This window comes from Centroberyx affinis, unplaced genomic scaffold (assembly GCF_046629955.1).
Source record: "Centroberyx affinis isolate AG114_WGS23_722 - 3 ecotype Tasmania unplaced genomic scaffold, CSIRO-AGI_Caff_v1 ptg004114l_1, whole genome shotgun sequence".
Taxonomy (NCBI): Eukaryota; Metazoa; Chordata; class Actinopteri; order Beryciformes; family Berycidae; genus Centroberyx; species Centroberyx affinis.
This window is the reverse complement of record NW_027281890.1, coordinates 564932-576482: the sequence shown is the minus strand read 5'-3', so window position 1 is coordinate 576482 and position 11551 is coordinate 564932.

The window sequence follows — 11551 nt, the reverse complement described above, 5'->3', positions numbered from 1 at the left end:
TCGCAGCCAGAGGAGACAATGCCCTAACGGCCTAACAAAGGCTCGCCTTTTGTCTAAGAGGTAACAGACAAACATCTCTGTGCATCTCTTCCATCCTCTCCAGTCTGTTTCCTGCCCCAGGAAGCGGTGCTGGTGTGCGGCTGAGAGGTTAGTTCCTTCACTACACCTCACCACAACACTTTGAGAGTTACCCTCGAGCCTGGTGAGTCTCGTTCAACCGTCTTATTACTCAAGACATTTCAGCAGAGGGGACGGGATGCACAATCGGGGCAGCAAACATTTGAGTCATATCTAATTTGACCTACTTCCTGCAAGGGCGATCTGATCGGCTCTACAGTTTACACCTTTGAAATGAGGCGACTTACTTGTCTTCTCTGTTGCGATCCACCGCATAGAACTGCTTGCGTAACCACCTAAGAACAGAGAGAGTAAAAGTGAATTTAACACGCCATTTGGTAGACATTTTCATGCGAAGCACTTTCCAATACCATGAGTGCATAAACCGCGATTTTTTGATGTGATGTAATGTGATGTGATGTGCGTCTATTTGTGTGTGTGTTTTGTTTACCTTTCTATCTGCAGCGGTGTGGGCGACTTCAGTGTGTCGGCCACAAGCCAGTTCAAGCCTTTCACCCACATGGTCATCTCCTCATCAGATGTCGCTAATGGTAAAACAACAATGTAACAACAACAATATTTTCAGATTATGGTATGCAAACTTCTGTCAAAACAGTCAAATAGCAATATTCACTGTGTTGTAACTCACTTGCTTTAGTAATACTTGTCTTATGTACACTCATAATCACAAAAAAGTCCCACATAAACAAAAACCAGTGATGCAACCCACATTCCTGCTTGCAATTATTGATAACCAGGGTTGGAAACAAAAACATGAACATCAGAGGTGCTAATAGGTTATCGATGGACGTTTGCAGTTCATGAACTTATCAACAGAGGTCTGCATGTTAAAAATATTGTAGCAAAGTAAAACACTGAATCAATAGCACTGTCTGAATGGAGTGATCCATCATCAGTCATATTTGTAAGCCTGTGCTTGTGTTTGTGCGTACCTGCTAGGCTGAGTGCTTTAAGGCGAAACTCCGTGCCATGTAGGATGACAAAGCAGTGAGCCTGGTCTAGCCGCGCCGCCGAGTCTTCCACATAGCGCTCAAAGTCCCGTGATTTCTGTCCAGAACGGATCTCCTTGATCTCTCTAATGTCAACTGGAGAGATAGACACACACACAACAGTTAGCCAAATAGAGCCAGCATTTCCCAGCACAGTAAAAGATGTCCAGCCAGCCCAGCATTGTAAAATCAGAGTGTTTTGGATTGCGGGATTGTGAGATATTAATGTTCAATATTTTAGGAAGGTGCATTCTGCCATGGCATCACACAAACAATGATCTTATAGTTCACAGACCCAGACATACTGCACGTACAGCAATGTTTCAAGCCCTCTGACCACAGAAAGCCTTTCAGCGAGGCTGAGGCCACGACCTCAAGCCACACATGCACGCTTGAACCTGAGACTTATACAGTTCGATATGGATTTCATAAATTGTGATCAAGTTTACCGGCGATACCGAGATATCAGTTTCTATTTCACCACTGACTACAACTAAAACCAGCAATTACTAATCTGAGAAAGGGGGTAAATCTGGAATCTGGCTGTGATGGGACTGATTTGGTCTGAGTGAGAGCAAGGGCCTGACTATGTTGATGCCACACCAAATCCTATTAAAACGGAATCCACACACTCACCACAAAAGTAGTGTATTTATTTGTGTGTGTGGTGAAATTTTAGTATGCTTGCTTGTAAAATGATTCATGAAGATAAATCTCAAATGGCATAAGACGTGGAACAAAAAGTACAACTTTTATAGCACACTGATATACTAATTATAACCCTGAAGTGACTCGACCAATCGTGCACAAGTTTGTAGCCCATATGATACAGATCTTCTGATTTCCCTTATCTGAACTGACTAAAAAGCACAGGATAGGCTTCAGTACAAGTCTGCCATATCATTTAGCTTTAGAGATGATATAATTAAATACAGACTGAATTGAATACAGTATAATATTCTCTTGGCCCCAGTAAGGGGCAGTCAGAAACTTTATGGAATGCGTAGGCTGCAATGTACAGATGAATGGGTTCCTATCGTATGAGCAGCAGTTCAAGATGTAGGGACTCTCCTGCTAAACACACACACACACACACACACACACACACACACGCACACACACTGCTCAGCTCCTGCTCCTCTTCCTGCCCCCGAACCACACATCCTGTGCTTCTCTGTCGCCTACACACCACATCTGTGCCTGTGAATAGGTGAGCATGTGAATGTTCTGTTCTCATAACTTCTCATATTTTTTTTTCTCACCAAGAATCTCAGTGAAAAGACGAGCCCTTCTAATCATACATCATATCTCCGTTTACTTTACTCTGCAGACGGGGCGGGAGACTTCCGCTGCAGCGAAGCAGCTTTTGACAGGCTGATTTGTTAGACAACACTTTCAGTCATTTGAGTCAAAATATTTGGAGTCTGCCTTGGACAGATGCAGGAAATAAGAGATAGCCAGAGGTGTAACCTTACCAAAGGAGAGGAGAGGAGGCATCCTGCTACACACTCCCACACTTCCTCCATCGCTCTGGCCCACTCTATCCTCACTTCCACACCATTTTGCCACTCCTCACTCAGTGCAACTTATTATGCTTCATCACAGGATCTTAAATTAATTGTATGCAATATAACCTGGAGTCACAGGCCATCAGTGGTGTGTTGCAGAGGAAGCATTACTACGGCTGCATCGATATTCACAAATCATCATAATGCCATTATTTTGCTGGATATTGCAATTGCAATATAAATTGCAATACAGTGTATAGACAGATTTTTTTCCAATATTTTAGATTTTTAAGCAAACCAGATACAGTCATAATAAAAAAACTGAGATGTTGTTGCTTAATATTTGCCACATTTGTATACATGAAAGTTTGCCGTTTTGTTGTTTTTTTCACAATGTGCAACTTGATTCCTAAGGCATATCTAAGGTAGTTTAATGAGCACACAACCGAGGCTCACAGCATTCGGCACAGTTCCAGGCATCAACACAAGAAACCAGCATCAACACACTGGACGCAGCAGCACGCAATATGGTATGTCACATTATACACACATTGAATAAGTTACACCACATTTCACAGAACACATTAACAGACAAAGTGCAGTGAGTGTAAGACGTAACTAGCTTGGGATCAGTGCGAGGAATTCAACGTACGTTAATACAGTAGGGAAAAGGGCTGTTTTTGAAGCGGGATGTTTGGGTGGGCAGGGATCTGTAGCGTCTCCCAGCAGGCAGCAGCTGGACAAGGTGGCGAGCAGGGTGAGTGGGGTCAGAAATGATTTTTCATCCTTTTAACTTTTATAAGCCAGAAATCAGGCTCAGTAGCAGAATATCATGTTAAGGAGTCGATTTTGAGCATCCACCATTCTGATAAAATAATTGCAGCCTCATGCGATTTGGAAACTGAAGTAGCTCATATTGCGATTTTTTTTTTTTTTCCAAGTAATTGCGGAGTTGTAAGCGTGACAGTTTCAGTGTGTACTTCCACCTCAGCCCTCCGCTGATCCCAATCAGGTCTGTTTATGTCACGTACCATAAAGCTGAGCTGAGGACTTTCCCCTTGACAAATAACTGTCATCCAGCTATATGGACATTGTTCCCCTTTTCAACACACCGTAAATGGAGCGAGTCCCACATGGAGCTGCGGTTATTTTCCAATGAGGACACAATCCTTACACAGAAGTTTTCATGCTGAACCAAAAATCTGAGAGCAGATGCTGATTGTGTAACCTGTTGGCGCCTCCTGGTTTACATGGCACTAATTTGTTGACATTTTTCTCATAAATATACTGAATTGACAGTCAAGTCTGTGACAGAAATAGGAGCCGTGTGCTAGCTGGAAATGACATCAGAAGTTTGAAGAGAGAGACTGTGTGTGTGTGTGTGTGTGTGTGTGTGTGTGTGTGTGTGTGTGCTTTGCAGGAGGTATGGAAAAAGCAAGTCAGAATGATGACAGTTTCCACAGAGGTGTACAGGTATCACCACGTCACACAAGTCCAACCACATTTACAACCACTACCGAAAAGAAAATTTGAACAAACAAAAAATATAGGCCTGACTGAATATTTCTTCTTCAGTATTTAGACTACAAGTTTCATTTCTAGAGCTCTAGAGATTCTAGAGATTTCCATGATGCAATTGGTGACTTTGTTATTGTTGTCATCATGATTTTGACAACATGCAGGCACAGTATGTTACTTAAATGTGGGGAGACACTTTTGCACATTCACACATCACACACAGCTAAACAGTACAACCAAGAACAAATCTAATCCCCAGCACACAAAGTTTACTACACCTAACTCCCTGGCTTAGTGTACCACCTCATAGGTTCACAGCTAATTAACAACTATGAAGCCACACATGAACAGAAAGGTCAGCCATTTCATATTAGATTTAGTCTGTGTGTATTTTCCTAGTGCGATATTAATGAATCCAGTCTTCAGCAGCTGTCCCATGCAGTCACTTATTAATTAATGCAGTGTGAAAAATCAGTTTTCTGTCTGTCAAAGTTCATTTGAAGTTAAGACACAGGTGTCATAGTTGTGCATTAACTAACTGGTTTCATTCATTTTGCAAAGAAAGCACTGTGTGAGCGGAGCGGAGGCCGAAGGGAGCACCGAGTGTGACTTGAGAATGTGGATTTGAGCACTGATTTAGGCTACTGGTTGGCAGAAACGCCATGGGGCAAAGATCAAATGAGATGTGTCTACACAAACGCACATCCATGAACATGTAAAATACTAATCATCATGGGCGTTTATTAGGGCTGGGCAATATATCGATATTATATCGATATCGTCATATGAGACTAGATATCGTCTTAGATTTTGGATATCGTAATATCGTGATATGGCATAAGTGTTGTCTTTCCCTGGTTTTAAAGGCTGCATTACAGTAAAGTGATGTCATTTTCTGAACTTACCAGACTGTTCTAGCTGTTCTATTATTTGCCTTTACCCACTTAGTCATTATATCCACATTACTGATGATTATTTATCAAAAATCTCATTGTGTAAATATTTTGTGAAAGCACCTATAGTCATCCCTACAATATTGCCGCAATATCGATATTGAGGTATTTGGTCAAAAATATTGTGATATTTGATTTTGTCCATATCGCCCAGCCCTACTTACAACTGAACATTTAGCCCACTTCGTAGAAAATACCGAGATATATATAATGTATCGCCGTTCAGCCTACAAATACCGAGATAGGATTTTTGGTCCATATTGCCCAGCTCTAGCGTTTATATCTTTTGCATTTGAGCCTATTAAAGCAGATACATTACACATGTTTGTTGTGTAACACTGTAAAGGACTGTAAAGGATCTAATAATTGGTGTAGCTCCATCTTGCTTTTCTGCAATATTCTGCCAAATTACTTTCGTGCAGCGGTCCATAGTCTATAGCCCAGCTGATTTCACCGATTAGTTCCTCCTCTCTGTTTGAAGTTCTACTATTAAGTGAGTCTGGAGACCTGGAGATCACTGCTGTAGAGCTTCAGAGCAAGGCTTGTTAACACCTGAGCCGAGAGTTCACCGACACTGTGGCGAGCTCCCAGACCAGGAAGGGAGGCTCCGCTATTAGGGCACCAAAATCAGATCATAGCCTGAGTGTATCAACACATACAAGGAAGCTCATTCATAAAAAAAATCCCAAATTGCCTCATTCATTACAGTATCAGGAATGAGGTCAGTTAAGTTATCTCACTTTGGTGAACATTTACAACAAGTTGCTCTGTAATGATGAGAAGTAGCAAAACGATGTGTCACACAAACATGATCCTCTGATTCATGTTTTATCGCTCAGTTATCCAACATAACCTGCACAAGCAGAAGTTCTGAAGATGAATCACAAAAAGGGTGATACTGAAGTGGCTGCAAATTTAAAGCGCATATGCGAGCAGTTACTCCAATACAGTTTTACATCGGATGTTTCTCAACAGTGTGCTGTATCAAAACAGTATAAAAAGATTATAATCGTACAAACTAATCTAGCCTTTTGGGTCCATATTGTCACTTGAAAAGGACTATGAATGCACAAATGTCAGTTTGCCAGGATTATAATGGCAACTTTTAATTTAGGTTCATGACATGCCCTGAATACATTTCTAACTAGTAGATTACCGGCAAAATTTAGTAGGCTGCACCCTGTTACTGTAGGCTAAGCTGGACAACAACTTAACCTACATCTTAATACATAGTACTATGATATATAGTATAGGCTATGTGAGCAGTAATTAATATCTGCTGCTAATTATCTGGTTTGTGACTGGCAGGATAAGCCAACTAGAACGAGCACTTTTCTATAAATTATCCTGAGCATGAGATCATTAAATAAGATTCTCCCTCAAGTGAAATCAATCTAGGAGAGAAAATGTGCGAAACACGCTTCGATCCAGGACCAAACAGGTACGCTTCTCAGCATTATATATTTAGTAACAAACTAGAGCACCATTTCTATGGTTAAATGGGCATAATTCTCTCAGTGTCATTGATACGGGGTAAATACGATGGCCAAATCGTTCCCAAATGATCACACACTTCCAGTAAAAACCCTCATATTCTATTTCTGTACATTAATGAGCCGTCTAGGCCGATATCGCCTCCCCAGAAGTATCAAATGGCAGCTATGAGCTCATGTGTGTATGAAACCCTTCATGGCAGAGAAGATGATACTCAGTAAAGAAAAAAAAACACAAGCATACAGTCTTTTTTTTTTTTTTTTTTTCTTGCTCCTCTTGCTGCATCCGGAGCAGAGTGCAGCTGTGCACAAGGCATCCTGCTACCCAGGAGACAGACGAATAAACGACTCTCTGAAGGCCTGCGTGTCCTCACTTAGACACACTGTTTTGTTGGAGACTAACCTGAATGTAAGCCTTGCTCTGAAACTGCAGCATGCTCCTATCAGTGCCACATCAGACTTTCATAAATGGAACTTTCTTCTTATCGTCTGCCCTTGATTTCTGTGCGCAATGCGTTGTCCCTACTTCTGGAGAACATAGTCGTTCCTAAAGCAGCTTTATAATGTGAAGTGTCTTGTTCCAAACTTTGATTTACAGCATTTGGAAAAAAGTTACATCTGCTCTTACAAAACGAATACAATGCCACAAAATTAAGACAAATAATGGTAGTATACTTTTTTTTAAGAGAGTGGGCAGTCCACTAACCTCCACCTTTTTTTATTATTTACTCAGTCAGTGAAAATGTAAATGGGGACAACAGGAAAGAAAGATCTGGCAGGATTCAATGCTAGGCCAGTGGGGCACAAATTGAGAATAGTAGGCAAGTCAAGTCCTTACTTGACAAAATGACAATACACTAACAAGCCAGACCTTCTATATTTTAGCGAGACTGAATGGTAAACTTCAGGAAGCTACTTTTATTTTTTCCCAAAATGAATCTTCATATACACCCTACAGTACATTACTCACCCACTGTTTAAAATTCCCTCAGGTCATATACAATTACTAAGTCTGTTGTGAGCCACTCAGGCGCCTCAGACCACTTTGTAGTTTTCATGTTTCTATTTATGAGTGTATGTAAACAGACCTGTTTTGGCATGTGTACCTTCATATTAGAACCTGTTTTGCGTGCATCAGTATGCGTGTGTGTGTGTGTGTGTGTGTGTGTGTGTGTGTGTGTGTGTGTGTGCGTGTTACTCACTCTCTCCCTCTATTTTATCCGTGCCCCGCGTCCAGATAATTGTCCTGGTCTCCAGCTTGACTTGAAATGTCCTTCTCTCCGGGCGCTGGGACTTCTTAGAATAAAACAGCGTCAGTACTGTCCCCAGCTCCAGATCTCTGTAGAGCTGGTTCATCTCCGTGTCGTTCTCCATCCACGGAACAGGTCCGTTGGAAAAGAAGCTCGAGGTCCCAGCCATGTTCACTTCCCCCGTTTGTTATCCTTTTCCTTTCAGAACAATCTGCTCAGTCCAGGCCTAGACAGGGATACCTACAGGAGGAGTGGAGGGGGGGAAAACCCATGAAACAACAATTCCCTGGAGACTTCTGTTGTGTCAGTCCTGTACACACAGTTTACAGCAGTGAAAAGTTGACACTCAAGAGTCAGGCGACTCATATAACTCAGAATATGGTTCCAGATATGTTTTTTTTTTTTTTAAAACACACACACTGGCAAAAAATATATATATTTGTACATGTAGATGACATTCATTCAAAATACATTCTGAGAGGCCAAAGTAAATATTTGTATATATTTGCAGATGTGTTGTCAACAGCCCATAGGAGGAAAATGTAATTCAAGCGTCCAAAAGATCATATTCATATTTTGAATGAATGTCATTTTCATGTATAAATACACTGTTTAGACAATTTTTGTATATTCTGAAACATATCCCTAAACATATTTAGAAGTATATGTGAAAAATCTTCTGTTGTTGTATGGGGATTACCTGAAGGCCTGGATGTCTTTCCATTTATGAATTTACATTTGCCAAAATCCTTGCATGCATGCTGCACTATTAGCTGTGGTTTAGCAATTTAGTAAAGTTGAATGTTTGGGCTATTTTACACAGATGCCCTTACTACAGAACTACAGTAATGCTGTAATACATTTTAGAAGGACACTATACAATTACTAACATAAAATAGAAATATTATAGGAATACTATAGGAGAGAATATACCATAAAGTACAAGGTCACACTAAAATCACCACTGGGTACCACTGCCACTATAAAATCCCAACAGGAATATTGTAGTGATTTTTCTTTGACTTTGATGTGCTCACAGAAATGACAGCTGCAACCTCAAAAGAGATAGCGACTCTCGCAAAGGAGGGAGGGGGGGGGGGAAAACATGTTGATAAAGCTAATCACACCAGATAACTTTTCTCTCCAGCATTAAAAATCCACAGGTTTTTACCTCTAATCCGGCGGCGGGGACCCTTTAATCGGGATTTGACTGATTTTAAACCCCTCGTCTAACTATCAACAGGCCTGTAATCTGCTGCAATCCATCCCAGTGGACAAGCTATAAAGTTTCCTCTGGATGGAAGAGACATCACATTATTGGGAATACAACTGGTGGCGAATGGTAGCAGAGTGGGATACACAGTGTAACAAGAAACGTCTGGCTATTTTCACAGCGTGGAAACAGGGCTGGTATATCCAAGCATTTCGCTGGGCCGAGGGAAGTATCATGGCTGGTTTTCACCCCTGACAAAGCCCAGGTAGCAGCGTTTTTGTTTTTTTTCACCCTTTTCTTTCCCGAGCGTTACCCCCGCTTTCGGCTTACCGTGTAGAGGAAAAATCAACTGGAAAACAACACGTCGCAGGGCTGCTGTAACCGCCGCAATCTCGGCCGACCGCACATCTCCAACGGCCCGACTGGTCCTCTCTCCTCTCCGCCGTCGTCTTTCTCCTTCTCCTTCCCCGCTGTTTTCCGTGATTAAATCATCGCTGGGCCCTGGAAATGCGCTCCGGTCCCGACGAGAATGATCCCCGTTTCCTCTTCTCCCCTCCAGTCGTCCATAGAGAGACAGACAGAGAGAGCCGTGTAGACTACGCAAGTTTGTCTGGTCTCAAAACCAGCCCAGGCCCTTCCCCCCATCCGAGCACCACTGTCAAGGTAGCCAGAGTAAATAAGAGAACATCCGGCTGGAATCTTCAGAATAAAAGCCGTATTGATGAACGCGTTACATACTGTGTTTTGAGGACACTAGTGAAAATAAACAATATAGGTGGTGGACATAATAACAGAAACACCTAACAATGTATGAATATCAAGTACATAGTAATGAGCTGCTGTACAAGTATTGAACTGTGTGTAGTGGGATATTGTCCCATTGTCCCAGAAGGAAAACCTCCAGCTCTTTGGAGGATGAAGGAAATGGAAAACTGCTTCCTATAAAGGTTCAATCATGTTTTAGGTCTGGTGATTGTGGAGGCCATGGAAGGTTTAGACATCATCCTGGTGTAAAACCACTCTTGAATTTGTTTAGTGTTTTGTGCTTATGGGGGAGTTATCATCTTGGAATATGGGAACATCATGAGGGAAGGGTGTTGGCACCATGTTATAGAACCATCATCAGACCTAATGACTCCGACAAAATGGCTGCCTGTCCCATTACAAATCCACCACCATGAGCAGCTGACACATACATTGTGGTTTGAAGGCCTCCTTTGGCTTTATCCAAACATAAACCCATCCAGATGTAGGAAAATTTGTGAAACATGACTTATCAGACCATATTGCTTTATTCCATTGTTATGTGTCCAGGTTTTGTGCTCCTTACACCAGGTTATGCGACTTTATGCATTGGCCATGGATACAATTAGTTTCTAAATGGCAGCCCTGCCATAAATACCAGTTTTTGTTGAGACTACAGAGGTGTTGATTCAGTTCTGTGATCATTTCTGATTTTGTATCCTATTGTGGATACAAAAAGTGTCTATCTATCTGATGATGGGCTTCGACTTGCAACCACCGGTTCTCTTTGTTCTTCACTCAGTTTGCCTGTTTTTGACATATATTCACCAACTATTTGGCCTTTTTGGTACTCTGCCAAGTGCATTGCGTTGCTTTGAAAACTTGTATTTAAAAATGGTGACTATCAGACCTCTTTTAGCGCTGTACACTCCAATACTCACTAATGACTCAACTCTTTTCAAAATGAATCACTTTTTACGCTCTTATTTTGAAGGCAAAAACGCATCACTTCCGGTATCGCTCTGCGTATCTCTGGCTAGCTTGACGCAGCTCCCTCTCCGAGCCCTCATGTACAACAAAGCGCTGGTTAGATCGGCCTCTTAAAGACACAGCAGCTCCGCAAAGATGCTGCTTTACCCTCCTAAACTCATAATTAGCTGTTTCCTCGATGTAACCAGCCGTGGATAATTGCTCCTGTTGATCACGCTCCTTTCTAGTCAGCAGTGTTGGGGGGCAACACGTACCTCTGTAATTACTTTCCCCTGTAACGAACAGTGTAATGAATTACAATTCGCCACTTATCAATCAAAACCTAAGTCGTTACTTTTGTTCTCACCCCCCACTAAATATCACACTGACGTTGATTTATCCAAAAACGAATTATGTCCAATCCCCAGTCCCCCGATTTGTTTTTGTTACAATTAGTCCTCTCACTTTGAAGTAGTTTAGAACAAAAAGTTTACATTGATTTTATCAAGCGAAAGGATGACAAGACCATGGGACATTAACACTGTTTGGTGACCCTGATCATTAGTAGAAGATCACTGGCAAGGTGAATTAGGCTACTGCTCCCAAAGAGAAATTAGGAAAGTAATGTCATGACATTCATTTTTAAATAAGTAACAAGTAATGAAATGGGGATGAAATAAAGCTAAAATTGAATAAATAATAATAATAAGTAGCGAATTACTGTTTTGAATTACAAGTCCATCAATGGTAGTCAATAGGTTCATCCTTCCTCATAG